The 14,462-nt window shown below is 38.1% G+C and overlaps 1 protein-coding gene across 3 annotated transcripts in view; it reads left to right on the top strand.

The window, feature by feature from the left end:
- Positions 1 to 3,508: 3,508 nt before the first annotated feature.
- The window catches only part of fn1b (fibronectin 1b), a 142,748-nt gene continuing 131,794 nt past the window's right edge, over positions 3,509 to 14,462 (top strand). The window contains exons 1-2 of one of the 3 annotated variants that reach the window (XR_012050846.1): positions 3,509 to 3,548; positions 12,156 to 12,224. The gene's annotated coding sequence lies outside the window, so the exon portion shown is untranslated. The remainder of the gene's footprint in view (positions 3,549 to 12,155; positions 12,225 to 14,462) is intronic. The other 2 variants (XM_061974613.2, XM_061974614.2) reach the window with 2 other exon arrangements.

Below are 14,462 nucleotides of genomic sequence, written 5' to 3'. Positions count from 1 at the left end.
GTACCTTTCAGCATTAATGGTGCCTTCACAGATGTGTAAGTTACCCATGTCTTGGGCACTAATACACCCCCATACCATCACACATGCTGCCTTTTACACTTTGCGCCTAGAACAATCCGGATGGTTCTTTTCCTCTTTGGTCCGGAGGACACGACGTCCACAGTTTCCAACAACAATTTGAAATGTGGACTCGTCAGACCACAGAACACTTTTCCACTTTGTATCAGTCCATCTTAGATGAGCTCAGGCCCAGCGAAGCCGACGGCGTTTCTGGGTGTTGTTGATAAACGGTTTTCGCCTTGCATAGGAGAGTTTTAACTTGCACTTACAGATGTAGCGACCAACTGTAGTTACTGACAGTGGGTTTCTGAAGTGTTCCTGAGCCCATGTGGTGATATCCTTTACACACTGATGTCGCTTGTTGATGCAGTACAGCCTGAGGGATGGAAGGTCACGGGCTTAGCTGCTTACGTGCAGTGATTTCTCCAGATTCTCTGAACCCTTTGATGATATTACGGAGCGTAGATGGTGAAATCCCTAAATTCCTTGCAATAGCTGCTTGAGAAAGGTTTTTCTTAAACTGTTCAACAATTTGCTCAGGCATTTGTTGACAAAGTGGTGACCCTCGCCCCATCCTTGTTTGTGAATGACTGAGCATTTCATGGAATCTACTTTTATACCCAATCATGGCACCCACCTGTTCCCAATTAGCCTGCTCACCTGTGGGATGTTCCAAATAAGTGTTTGATGAGCATTCCTCAACTTTATCAGTATTTATTGCCACCTTTCACAACTTCTTTGTCACGTGTTGCTGCCATCAAATTCTAAAGTTAATGATTTGCAAAAAAAAAAAAAATAAAGTTAATGAGTTTGAACATCAAATATGTTGTCTTTGTAGCATATTCAACTGAATATGGCTTGAAAATGATTTGCAAATCATTGTATTCCATTTATATTTACATCTAACACAATTTCCCAACTCATATGGAAACGGGGTTTGTATATACAGTATGTGTGTATGTATATTTGTGTATATACATATTGTATATATCTGTATATATATATACATATACACATATGTACATATTGTATATATATGTATATATGCACACATATATACATATATTCACATATATACATATGTGTGTATATATACAATATGTATGTATGTATATATACTCACATATATATGTGAGTATATATGCACATATACAGGTAAAAGCCAGTAAATTAGAATATTTTGAAAAACTTGATTTATTTCAGTAATTGCATTCAAAAGGTGTAACTTGTACATTATATTTATTCATTGCACACAGACTGATGCATTCAAATGTTTATTTCATTTCATTTTGATGATTTGAAGTGGCAACAAATGAAAATCCAAAATTCCGTGTGTCACAAAATTAGAATATTACTTAAGGCTAATACAAAAAAGGGATTTTTAGAAATGTTGGCCAACTGAAAAGTATGAAAATGAAAAATATGAGCATGTACAATACTCAATACTTGGTTGGAGCTCCTTTTGCCTCAATTACTGCGTTAATGCGGCGTGGCATGGAGTCGATGAGTTTCTGGCACTGCTCAGGTGTTATGAGAGCCCAGGTTGCTCTGATAGTGGCCTTCAACTCTTCTGCGTTTTTGGGTCTGGCATTCTGCATCTTCCTTTTCACAATACCCCACAGATTTTCTATGGGGCTAAGGTCAGGGGAGTTGGCGGGCCAATTTAGAACAGAAATACCATGGTCCGTAAACCAGGCACGGGTAGATTTTGCGCTGTGTGCAGGCGCCAAGTCCTGTTGGAACTTGAAATCTCCATCTCCATAGAGCAGGTCAGCAGCAGGAAGCATGAAGTGCTCTAAAACTTGCTGGTCCCTGGATCTCAGGAAACAGAGTGGACCGACACCAGCAGATGACATGGCACCCCAAACCATCACTGATGGTGGAAACTTTACACTAGACTTCAGGCAACGTGGATCCTGTGCCTCTCCTGTCTTCCTCCAGACTCTGGGACCTCGATTTCCAAAGGAAATGCAAAATTTGCTTTTGTCAGAAAACGTGACTTTGGACCACTCAGCAGCAGTCCAGCTCTTTTTTTCCTTAGCCCAGGTGAGACGCTTTTCGCGCTGTTTCTTGGTCAACAGTGGCTTGACACGAGGTATGTGGCAGTTGAAACCCATGTCTTTCAAGCGTCTCTTGGTGGTGGATCTTGAAGCACTGACTCCAGCAGCTGTCCACTCCTTCTGAATCTCCCCCACATTTTTGAATGGTTTTTTTTTCACAATCTTGACCAGGGCGCGGTGATCCCTATCGCTTGTACACTTTTTCTGACCACAGTTTTTCCTTCCCTTTGCCTCTCCATTAATGTGTTTGGACACAGAGCTCTGAGAACAGCCAGCCTCTTCAGCAATAACCTTTTGTGTCTTTCCCTCCTTGTGCAATGTGTCGATGGTTGCCTTTTGGACAGCTGTCAAATCTGAAGTCTTCCCCATGTTTGTGTAGGCTTCAGAACTGGACTGAGAGACCATTTAAAGCCCTTTGCAGGTGTTTTGAGGTAATCAGCTGATTAGTTTGTGGCACCAGGTGTCTTCAAAATTTAACCCTTACACAATATTCTAATTTTGTGACACACGGAATTTTGGATTTTCATTTGTTGCCACTTCAAATCATCAAAATTAAATGAAATAAACATTTGAATGCATCAGTCTGTGTGCAATGAATAAATATAATGTACAAGTTACACCTTTTGAATGCAATTACTGAAATAAATCAAGTTTTTCAAAATATTCTAATTTACTGGCTTTTACCTGTGTGTGTGCATATATACATATATGTATGTACATATAGTTATGTGTATATATGCATATATACAGTATGTATGTACATATAGTTATGTGTATATATACTGTATGTTTGAATGTGTTGAAAGTAAATGAAGGGGTTGTGCTGCCAAAGTGTCAACATAAGCGTGACGATGTGTGTTGTGCATCAACAATGTGCTGCTTGTTAGTAAACAGCTGATTCCTGGAAGAGTAAACAATGTTTGTGTTGTTTGCAGGAAGTTTTTAATGCACTTTTTTACAATTATGTCAGCAGGTTTCCTTGTTGTTAAGCAACATTTGCTGCTGCTCCAGCAGGAGAATTGATCAGAATGTCTCATCAGCACACAAACACAACTTCCAGAACCTTCTCAAGACAAATAGTTCATGGATGAAGGATCAAAGGTCAGGTAAATAACAAGTCATTCACTATATTACCTGTCTGCTGGAGGAACATTCCACACTTCCCGGCAGCACGATGACGTCATACTTGATTGAAGTGTCACTCGGCTCCTCCTCTCTCATCCTGCCGGGAAGTCACGTGACTCACTCTCTCCCTCACCGCCGACCCAGGTGCTTCTCCCACAATGCACTTCTTCTTCTCACTGTTGTCCAGCAGGGGGCGAGTGTGGTCACTGCCGCCTGTTGGGCGGTGGCCACGTCCGGAGACGAAGACAATGCTACATGCTAACAGGAGCTAACACGTCAAGTCTTCTGGCGCCATTCTTGGAGGTAACAACTTGTTTAACAACATTGGCGGCTACTTCTATAATTAACTACATTCCTCCATCAAATATTTGTGATATATTTATATGTTACTTAACAGAAACCTGGTTTGTTGAATACAGGTTTCTGTTAAGTATTTATTAAATGTTTGGTAGAATTTCTACCAAACATTTAATAAAGTCAAATACAAATTAAAGCTGCAAGCAGCATTGGTCGGGCCCGCGTATTTGGCAGGTGCTAGTCCTAACTGTCCCAATACTTTTGTCCAGTGATAGTCATAAGTGTCCCAATACTTTTGTCTACTTTTAGTCTGAAGTGTCCCAAGACTTTTGTCTAGTGTACCTACCTTGTCTGCATTGTGTGGGCACGTTGGTGCTTCCTGCTTTTAAGCAGCCATCTTAAAAAAACAGCAGCATCAGTGCAGAGGGTCTTTGAAGGGTCATAAAATCAAAACCGGAGCAGTTAGAAAAAAAGCGCTTCTGTCATTGTAATCACAAGGGTTCAATCTCTCTCCTGTGTTAGTTTGAAGCCGAAACAACAAACGCGCTCAGAGGAGATAATGTTTGAAGAAAGGTGACCGGTTTTTACAAAAATTTTGTTTTGAAGGGGGAATAGCAAACTTTCTGTTGATTTTTGCTGGGGGTTGTCAATTTATGAAATGTAGGTCTAAGTGAGACCTACATAGAGGTTTTAGTTTCATGTCTCTCCGACCTTCCCAGTGGGAGTTACAGGCAGTTTTGTCATTTTTTTCTTCCGAGGAGCAAGTTTTTGTGCGTTTTATTAGAGATTTGGGGTTAGGTTTTTTCATTAGATCGCAATTTTTGCCAGTCCTGATGTGTGTGTTCAGTTCGGTGAGTTTTGAAGCATGTTAAGGGGGTCAAATTACAGCTCAAAGAGGCAAAAGTGACTGTTTGTAGTACTTTTTTGTCTTGAAGGGGGAATTGCCAACTTCCTGTTGATTTTAGCCCGAGAATGTACTATTATGAAATCTAGATCTGGGTCAGACCTACATAGAGGTTTTTGTTTCATGTCTCTCCGACCTTCCTAGTGGGAGTTACAGGCAGTCTAGTTTTTTTTTCCTAGGGGGCGCTAGAGCGCAATTGTGAGTTTTGGGGTTTGTTTTTTTTATTAAAAGGCAATTTTCGCAGGACCTGATATGTGGGTCAAATATGGTGAGTTTTGAAGTATGTTAAGTGGGTCAAATTACAGCTCAAAGAGGCGGTCGGTATAATAATAATAAAGAATAATAAAACCTTACAAATTCAATAGGTCCTTATGTCCCTGTGGGAGTCCTTATGCAATGGGCCATGCGGGCCCTAATAACACTTCTCTTTTCTAAAGTAAAAGTGTAGAGCAGATATAGATCATCTCCGTTAACTTTATGATTTGTCTGAGTGGCTGGACAGGACAGATTGAAAAAAATAATATATATATTTTTTTAACCAATTAAGAATTGTTACCAAATAAGAATTGTGATTTAACTGAAAACCCCGACTATTTATTAGTGTTTGAATGACATCTGCTTTGGTTGTAATAAGCAGGCCCATAATAATATTGCTTGCATAAGTAGTTGAGATCAATTGATTATTGGCAGCAATATTTGGCATTTTGACCCATCGGTATCGGCATTTCTTTGTTTTGTTTTCCAACTACAACAGAACTGCACCAACAAATACAATATCTACACATATGATACCAAGAATAATAACTAGTCAAGTAGATAGTAGTAACCATAGACATGTTATAAGTAGACACAGCATTGGCTGCTGTGACGCGAGAAATTGGGCCACCATCTTGAAGTGGTGATGAGGAGCCGGCGAGCTGACAGTTGACGGGTAGAAAACAAAGATGCTAAATTGACAGTTGACAGGTAGAAAACAAAGATGCTAAACTGACAGTTGACGGGTAGGAACAAAGATACTAAATCGACAGTTGACAGGTAGAAAACAAAGATGCTAAACTGACAGTTGACGGGTAGAAAACAAAGATGCTAAACTGACAGTTGACAGGTAGAAAACAAAGATGCTAAATTGACAATTGACGGGTAGAAACAAAGATACTAAATCGACAGTTGACAGGTAGAAAACAAAGATGCTAAACTGACAGTTGACAGGTAGAAAACAAAGATGCTAAACTGACAGTTGACGGGTAGAAAACAAAGATGCTAAACTGACAGTTGACAGGTAGAAAACAAAGATGCTAAACTGACAGTTGACAGGTAGAAAACAAAAATGCTAAACTGACAGTTGACAGGTAGAAAACAAAGATGCTGAACTGACAGTTGACAGGTAGAAAACAAAGATGGTAAACTGACAGTTGACAGGTAGAAAACAAAGATGGTAAACTGACAGTTGACAGGTAGAAAACTAAGATGGTAAACTGACAGTTGACAGGTAGAAAACAAAGATGCTAAACTGACAGTTGACGGGTAGAAAACACAGATGCTAAACTGACAGTTGACAGGTAGAAAACAAAGACGCTAAATTGACAGTTGACGGGTGGAAAACAAAGATGCTAAACTTGACAGTTGACAGGTAGAAAACAAAGATGCTAAACTTGACAGTTGACAGGTAGAAAACAAAGATGCTAAACTGACAGTTGACAGGTAGAAAACAAAGATGGTAAACTGACAGTTGACAGGTAGAAAACAAAGACGCTAAATTGACAGTTGACGGGTAGAAAACAAAGATGCTAAACTGACAGTTGACAGGTAGAAAACAAAGATGCTAAACTGACAGTTGACGGGTAGAAAACAAAGATGCTAAACTGACAGTTGACGGGTAGAAAACAAAGATGCTAAACTGACAGTTGATGGGTAGAAAACACAGATGCTAAACTGACAGTTGACGGGTAGAAAACAAAGACGCTAAACTGACAGTTGACAGGTAGAAAACAAAGACGCTAAATTGACAGTTGACGGGTAGAAAACAAAGATGCTAAACTGACAGTTGACGGGTAGAAAACAAAGATGCTAAACTGACAGTTGACCGGTAGAAAACAAAGATGCTAAACTGACAGTTGACAGGTAGAAAACAAAGACGCTAAATTGACAGTTGACAGGTAGAAAACAAAGATGCTAAACTGACAGTTGACAGGTAGAAAACAAAGATGCTAAACTGACAGTTGACAGGTAGAAAACAAAGATGCTAAACTGACTGTTGACAGGTAGAAAACAAAGATGCTAAACTGACAGTTGACGGGTAGAAAACACAGATGCTAAACTGACAGTTGACAGGTAGAAAACAAAAACGCTAAATTGACAGTTGACGGGTGGAAAACAAAGATGCTAAACTGACAGTTGACAGGTAGAAAACAAAGATGCTAAACTGACAGTTGACAGGTAGAAAACAAAGATGCTAAACTGACAGTTGACAGGTAGAAAACAAAGACGCTAAACTGACAGTTGACGGGTAGAAAACAAAGATGCTAAACTGACAGTTGACAGGTAGAAAACAAAGATGCTAAACTGACAGTTGACAGGTAGAAAACAAAGATGCTAAACTGACAGTTGACAGGTAGAAAACAAAGATGCTAAACTGACAGTTGACAGGTAGAAAACAAAGATGCTAAACTGACAGTTGACAGGTAGAAAACAAAGATGGTAAACTGACAGTTGACAGGTAGAAAACAAAGATGCTAAACTGACAGTTGACGGGTAGAAAACACAGATGCTGAACTGACAGTTGACAGGTAGAAAACAAAGATGCTAAACTGACAGTTGACAGGTAGAAAACAAAGATGCTAAACTGACAGTTGACAGGTAGAAAACAAAGATGCTAAACTGACAGTTGACAGGTAGAAAACAAAGATGCTAAACTGACAGTTGACAGGTAGAAAACAAAGATGATAAACTGACAGTTGACAGGTAGAAAACAAAGATGCTAAACTGACAGTTGACGGGTAGAAAACACAGATGCTAAACTGACAGTTGACAGGTAGAAAACAAAGACGCTAAACTGACAGTTGACAGGTAGAAAACAAAGACGCTAAATTGACAGTTGACGGGTAGAAAACAAAGATGCTAAACTGACAGTTGACAGGTAGAAAACAAAGATGCTAAACTGACAGTTGACAGGTAGAAAACAAAGATGCTAAACTGACAGTTGACAGGTAGAAAACAAAGATGCTAAACTGACAGTTGACAGGTAGAAAACAAAGATGGTAAACTGACAGTTGACAGGTAGAAAACAAAGATGCTAAACTGACAGTTGACAGGTAGAAAACACAGATGCTAAACTGACAGTTGACAGGTAGAAAACAAAGACGCTAAACTGACAGTTGACGGGTAGAAAACACAGATGCTAAACTGACAGTTGACAGGTAGAAAACAAAGATGGTGTTCAGCGTTTTCCTGCTCAAATGAGCGGACTGTTGAAAATAGGAATCGGGGGGGATTACTTTTCACCAATAAGATTTAACATTCACGTACTATTGGTTGTATTTTGTGAAAAGAATATTAGCACAGAGTTGAGAAGGAGCAAAGATCTTCAATAGTACTGAAATCCTAGCCGCTAGCAAACAAGAGTATGACCATAATAGAATTGCTGGTCAATGAAATTAATTACATTTAAAAATGTCATACTTGAATAACATAAAGTTGAAATAAATGATTGTGACACCTAAAACAAAATTCACCAGTCACTACTGATTATGATGCATTCTCATTTTAGGCAAAGTATAAGACAATACTTTCTCAACAGTATAATTGTAACCAGGAATAAGTCTTCAAGTAACAATATTCAAATACTAACATTGTTGGGTAAGACAGAATTTAGTTTTATTCTGGCTGCTGCAGCAACAGAGATACAGTCTATAGATATATAGATATCTAATGTATTCATACATTGTTTATGTAGCATGTTTATATAACCTAATCATAATTTTTCTTCAATTTAAAAATAGCTGACCGTAATTTCCCCTTTTCTGGGATTATATTCCCAGTTTTGATCTCGGACGTCTGGTCACTTATAGCATATAAGAATATTCTATTACTGTTAAGCAAACTTTGAATAATAAAACATGTGTCCTTTATCATAGCTACACGTATGACAAAAAAGGGGGTGAAAATGAGTGGTATTCAGTGAGGTAAGATGAATTAAATGTTCATTGCTCCTGCCTAATGAATTGCACTGAGTGGAGCGGATCACCACTCCAAGATGGCGGCCCTGCGTCTCGTCAGCGCCAGTAGGCAGTAGCGCTCCATGCTGCGTACCCTTAGAACATGTCTATGTTAGTAACTACTACTTTTGTCCGGCATGAGTAAAGTTGTCTTTTTGCTGGAGCCCAATTGTCCATTTGTTTACTTAATTTAAAAATAAAAATGACCCTCATTGTCATTAATGTTCCCCAAATATGTTTGGATAACTGACAGGGCATTTATTTGAGTTCTTGTGAGAATTTGCAGTGCGTCTCCTCTACTCACCTGTCAAAACTTACTATGTTAGCCTGGAATTCCAGTTTTTGTCCTTTTTTTCCCCTGGCGTCTTCCTCCCGTTTTGTTAGTTTTGGCTACTGAAGCGATGGCGTCGCTCGACACGCCTCCATTTGTAACACTGGCAATGTGGGCTCATTAAAGGAGCGCCACCAGTTTCATGTTCCGTCATTCAATTAAGTAACGCGACAAAGATGGACTACATGAAGGCAGGAGAGATTTCTCTGTAAAAAAAAAAAGAAGCAAACTTTGTGTAAATATCTTGACAGATATATGATGATTATATCAGTAAAGAAGAGCAGGCAGCAGCTCACACATTCTCATACTTTATGTCGGCCAGCTTGAAAAATGTCTCAACTATAATCCACGCAAAGGATTGTTATTTTTAAATGTTGATAATATTTCAGGAGGAAACCTTGCAATGTATTAATTTCATAAAGTGTTATAAAAGTGTATAAAATGGAGTAGATGAGTTATTGTGATGTAGAGAAATGTCATATTTTGACCCATTTTCCCAGGAGATGTTCTATATTTAGAAGTAAAATGTTGATGTTCCTCTTAGACACACGTGATAAATGTGTTTGATGATCAATTAAACACAACATCAAACATTATGTCACTACTGGTCACACCTTTACTAAAACATCATGTTAAAAAACAACTTGTCCAGATGTTTACTGACATATAATATTCATCTTTAAATAACTTTTGCTGTTAATGAATATCACCTTCAAATATCGCTTGTTGGTCTCCTTGACTACTAGTAATCGATATCAGTATTGGACCTGACAAAAACATATCAGTCTCTAGTAAGTATTAACACAAATATGTACAAAGTATATCAATTCTGAAGATCAATTTTAGAATGCTATAATTTAATCTCTTATAGCATCCATAGAATATGCATTTATATCAACATGCAGGACATTTTGCCCAAGAAGCTACAGAGAAGAGAATCAGGTAGTGAACAAAAACATGAGGGTGGTGAAAGTGTTTTAGTTCTTCACACAAAAACACAATCTTCTGCTCCACAAATAAATAAATCATAGAGTGACTCACAAGTTCCATAAACACGACATCCCGCCTTAAAAGACTTCATTTGTGGGCTCGTTTACGAGTTAGTACACTGATTTATACGTGTTATTGTGAAGGAACATTTCCATTACTGATACCACACACCCTTCCTACACTTAATCAACCACATTTTGCAAGCAATGCTAACAGTTAGCATGCTAGTGTTAGCGCATGCTAGGGTAGTTTGATTGCGTTCGTCACGTCTTCTTTAAATATGAGTAAAAAATGAATATAATATATATATATATATATATATATACATATATATATATATATATATATACTGTATATATAAAGGTTTATTTGAAATATGGACAGATACAGAAACATAGATATCTGAAACAGTCATCCAATGTATGCATCATAGCAAATTTACAACACTTGTCCCCAACAACAACAGCAACACAGATCTAACATCATTAGAAATAGGAAAATAAAAAGATTAAGGCAAAGAGGAGTTGATAATAATGATAATAGTAATAATTAGGGGTGTAACGGTACGTGTATTTGTATTGAACCGTTTCGGTACGGGGGTTTTGGTTCGGTTCGGAGGTGTACCGAACGAGTTTCCACACGAACATATTAAGTAGTTCATTTTGCGGTGTGTGTGTGTGTGAGTGTGTTACCGACAGCAAAGCCCTGTCTGTCTGTTATTTCACTTGACCTTTTTCTGTGTTGATTGAGCTGTGTTGAAGCAGCAAAAAAGGACATTATGTTAAATGAAGAGTTTCTGTCTCTGATAGTTGATATAATAATGTAAGTGCATCATTAAGCCTACATGAACTCCATGGTGTTCAGGGATGAATAGTCTCTCTTATTGCTATTGTACCATTTTTTCAGCTATAGTTACATTAATCATTAGTAATGCAGCAGCCTAGTTTTGAATGGCAGGGTCCCTGCTATCACATGTTGATAACAATATAACATTTACATAATAAAAATCAACTACAGGCTTGACTTGAAACTGTTTAATGTTGCACTTTTTATATGTAGAAGAAAAGTTTTGTCATTTTATTTAATCTGAGCAACAACTTGAGGCAGTTTAATGTTGATTAACGTGGGCAGAATTATTATAGTGTTCCCAATGTTAAAAGGATAAAGCCATTGTTTACAAATTTGGTAAATAAATAACCAAAAATTTTTTATTTTGTTGTTTTCTTACTGTACTGAAAATGAACCGAACCGTGACCTCTAAACCGAGGTACGTACCGAACCGACATTTTTGTGTACCGTTACACCCCTAGTAATAATACAGACAAAGTGCAAACTAGATAAAAGCCAATAATAATAATAATAATAATAACACAGACAAAGTGCAGACTACCGGTAGATAAAAACCAATTAGTAAAAATGAGTAAAAACTAAACATGGCAACAGGATTGTTGCTCAACAAGCCACAATTTAGTTTGTTTTTTGAAAGTGACAATTAAGTGCAGGTATACTTTTCCAAGTGTTATAAGTTTGCAGGTGGGGGCGTGGTCATTGACAGTAATGTAGCACTCCTGCTAGCATTCCTACAATCAACACCTGTTTTTATCCAAAATGTTTACGTTGAACAACATCAACACAATATTTCAACTCCATACTTTTACTCTTTTTATTTCTTTCCATTTGCACACACACAAACTATGAATATTACGTACTTCCGCTTCGTCCGACATAGAATACATTTTTTTAATGTTTTATAGAAGGCATTGATAAGGTGATATGTGTTGCTATGGCAGCCCTGGAGCGGACTAAGACAGTCCTGGTCCTGGGTGGAAGGACTGGACTTGTATGACATGTTGGTGTGCAGAATGCAACATCAGCACTTACTATAAAAGTCTTTGGTCAGGTCCATCGTCACCTCCCTGCCAAAAGTCAAGTGTACACCTGCGGCCGGCCAGCACTAAATCATGGCGTGGGTGTGAACTGTGACCCGGCTTCATCCAGACCCCCCCACGCCCCCCCCTGCCCATGGTTCAGGCTGGCACGGGTGCTGTGGCGTCTTGGTGTGAACACAAGATGTCTGCAAGAGATCTCTCCATTATTCACGCTTACACACGTCAGTTAGTTGGGGGAAAGTGTGTGTTTTTAACTGACTAAAGGTGACTTTCATCACGCCGCAGGTCTCGCCACAGATTTCCTGAAATGAGGCTGACTTCACCTGGCCCCGCCCACCTCTCCCTGCTTCCCAGGTGAGTTGCCAAGCTGACCGTGTCTAGACAGGAGCGAGTGAGTCATGGTGACCACAGGAAGTACAGCTGCTGATCTTTATGTCCCATCCTGTGTGTGTGTGTGTGTGTGTGTGTGTGTGTGTGTGTGTGTGTGTGTGTGTGTGTGTGTGTGCGTGGTCACTCACACACCTGCTGATATTGTCTGCATGTACATATTAGAGGTGTGATCTTTTCAATAATCCCCATTGTTATTCATATCCATTTTTTTTATCCATTCAAAAAAGCAAAAACCTTATTTTATTTTTTTTACAATCTGTCCTGTCCAACCACTCAGACAAATCATATTGTTGATGGAGATGTAGATTGTTGATGTAGATGTAGATTGTTGATGTAGATGTAGATTGTTGATGTAGATGTAGATTGTTGATGTAGATGTAGATTGTTGATGTAGATGTAGATTGTTGATGTAGATGTAGATTGTTGATGTAGATGTAGATTGTTGATGGAGATTGTTGATGGAGATGGAGATTGTTGATGTAGAAGGAGATGTAGATTGTTGATGTAGATGTAGATTGTTGATGTAGATGTAGATTGTTGATGGAGATGTAGATTGTTGATGTAGAAGGAGATGTAGATTGTTGATGTAGATGTAGATTGTTGATGGAGATGTAGATTGTTGATGTAGATGTAGATTGTTGATGTAGATTGTTGATGGAGATGTAGATTGTTGATGTAGAAGGAGATGTAGATTGTTGATGTAGATGTAGATTGTTGATGGAGATGTAGATTGTTGATGTAGATGTAGATTGTTGATGGAGATGTAGATTGTTGATGTAGATGTAGATTGTTGATGGAGATGTAGATTGTTGATGTAGAAGGAGATGTAGATTGTTGATGTAGATGTAGATTGTTGATGGAGATGTAGATTGTTGATGTAGATGTAGATTGTTGATGTAGATTGTTGATGGAGATGTAGATTGTTGATGTAGAAGGAGATGTAGATTGTTGATGTAGATGTAGATTGTTGATGGAGATGTAGATTGTTGATGTAGATGTAGATTGTTGATGGAGATGTAGATTGTTGATGTAGATGTAGATTGTTGATGGAGATGTAGATTGTTGATGTAGAAGGAGATGTAGATTGTTGATGTAGATGTACATAGGTTCGTGTAGATGGAGATGTAGATTGTTGATGTAGATGTACATAGGTTCGTGTAGAAGGAGATGTAGATTGTTGATGTAGATGTACATAGGTTCGTGTAGATGGAGATGTAGATTGTTGATGGAGAGGTAGATTGTTGATGTAGATGTAGATTGTTGATGGAGATGTAGATTGTTGATGGAGATGTAGATTGTTGATGGAGAGGTAGATTGTTGATGTAGATGTAGATTGTTGATGTAGATGTAGATTGTTGATGTAGATGTAGATTGTTGATGGAGATGTAGATTGTTGATGTAGATGTAGATTGTTGATGGAGATGTAGATTGTTGATGTAGAAGGAGATGTAGATTGTTGATGGAGATGTAGATTGTTGATGTAAAAGGAGATGTAGATTGTTGATGTAGATGTACATAGGTTCGTGTAGAAGGAGATGTAGATTGTTGATGTAGATGTACATAGGTTCGTGTAGATGGAGATGTAGATTGTTGATGGAGAGGTAGATTGTTGATGTAGATGTAGATTGTTGATGTAGATTGTTGATGTAGATGTAGATTGTTGATGGAGATGTAGATTGTTGATGTAGATGTAGATTGTTAGATGGAGATGTAGATTGTTGATGTAGATGTAGATTGTTGATGGAGATGTAGATTGTTGATGTAGAAGGAGATGTAGATTGTTGATGGAGATGTAGATTGTTGATGTAGATGTAGATTGTTGATGGAGATGTAGATTGTTGATGTAGAAGGAGATGTAGATTGTTGATGGAGATGTAGATTGTTGATGTAGATGTAGATTGTTGATGTAGATGTAGATTGTTAGATGGAGATGTAGATTGTTGATGTAGATGTAGATTGTTGATGGAGATGTAGATTGTTGATGTAGAAGGAGATGTAGATTGTTGATGGAGATGTAGATTGTTGATGTAAAAGGAGATGTAGATTGTTGATGTAGATGTACATAGGTTCGTGTAGAAGGAGATGTAGATTGTTGATGTAGATGTACATAGGTTCGTGTAGATGGAGATGTAGATTGTTGATGGAGAGGTAGATTGTTGATGTAGATGTAAATTGTTGATGTAGATTGTTGATGTAGATGTA

This window comes from Nerophis lumbriciformis, linkage group LG15, assembly GCF_033978685.3.
Source record: "Nerophis lumbriciformis linkage group LG15, RoL_Nlum_v2.1, whole genome shotgun sequence".
Taxonomy (NCBI): domain Eukaryota; kingdom Metazoa; phylum Chordata; class Actinopteri; order Syngnathiformes; family Syngnathidae; genus Nerophis; species Nerophis lumbriciformis.
This window is presented reverse-complemented; position numbering and strand designations above follow the sequence as displayed.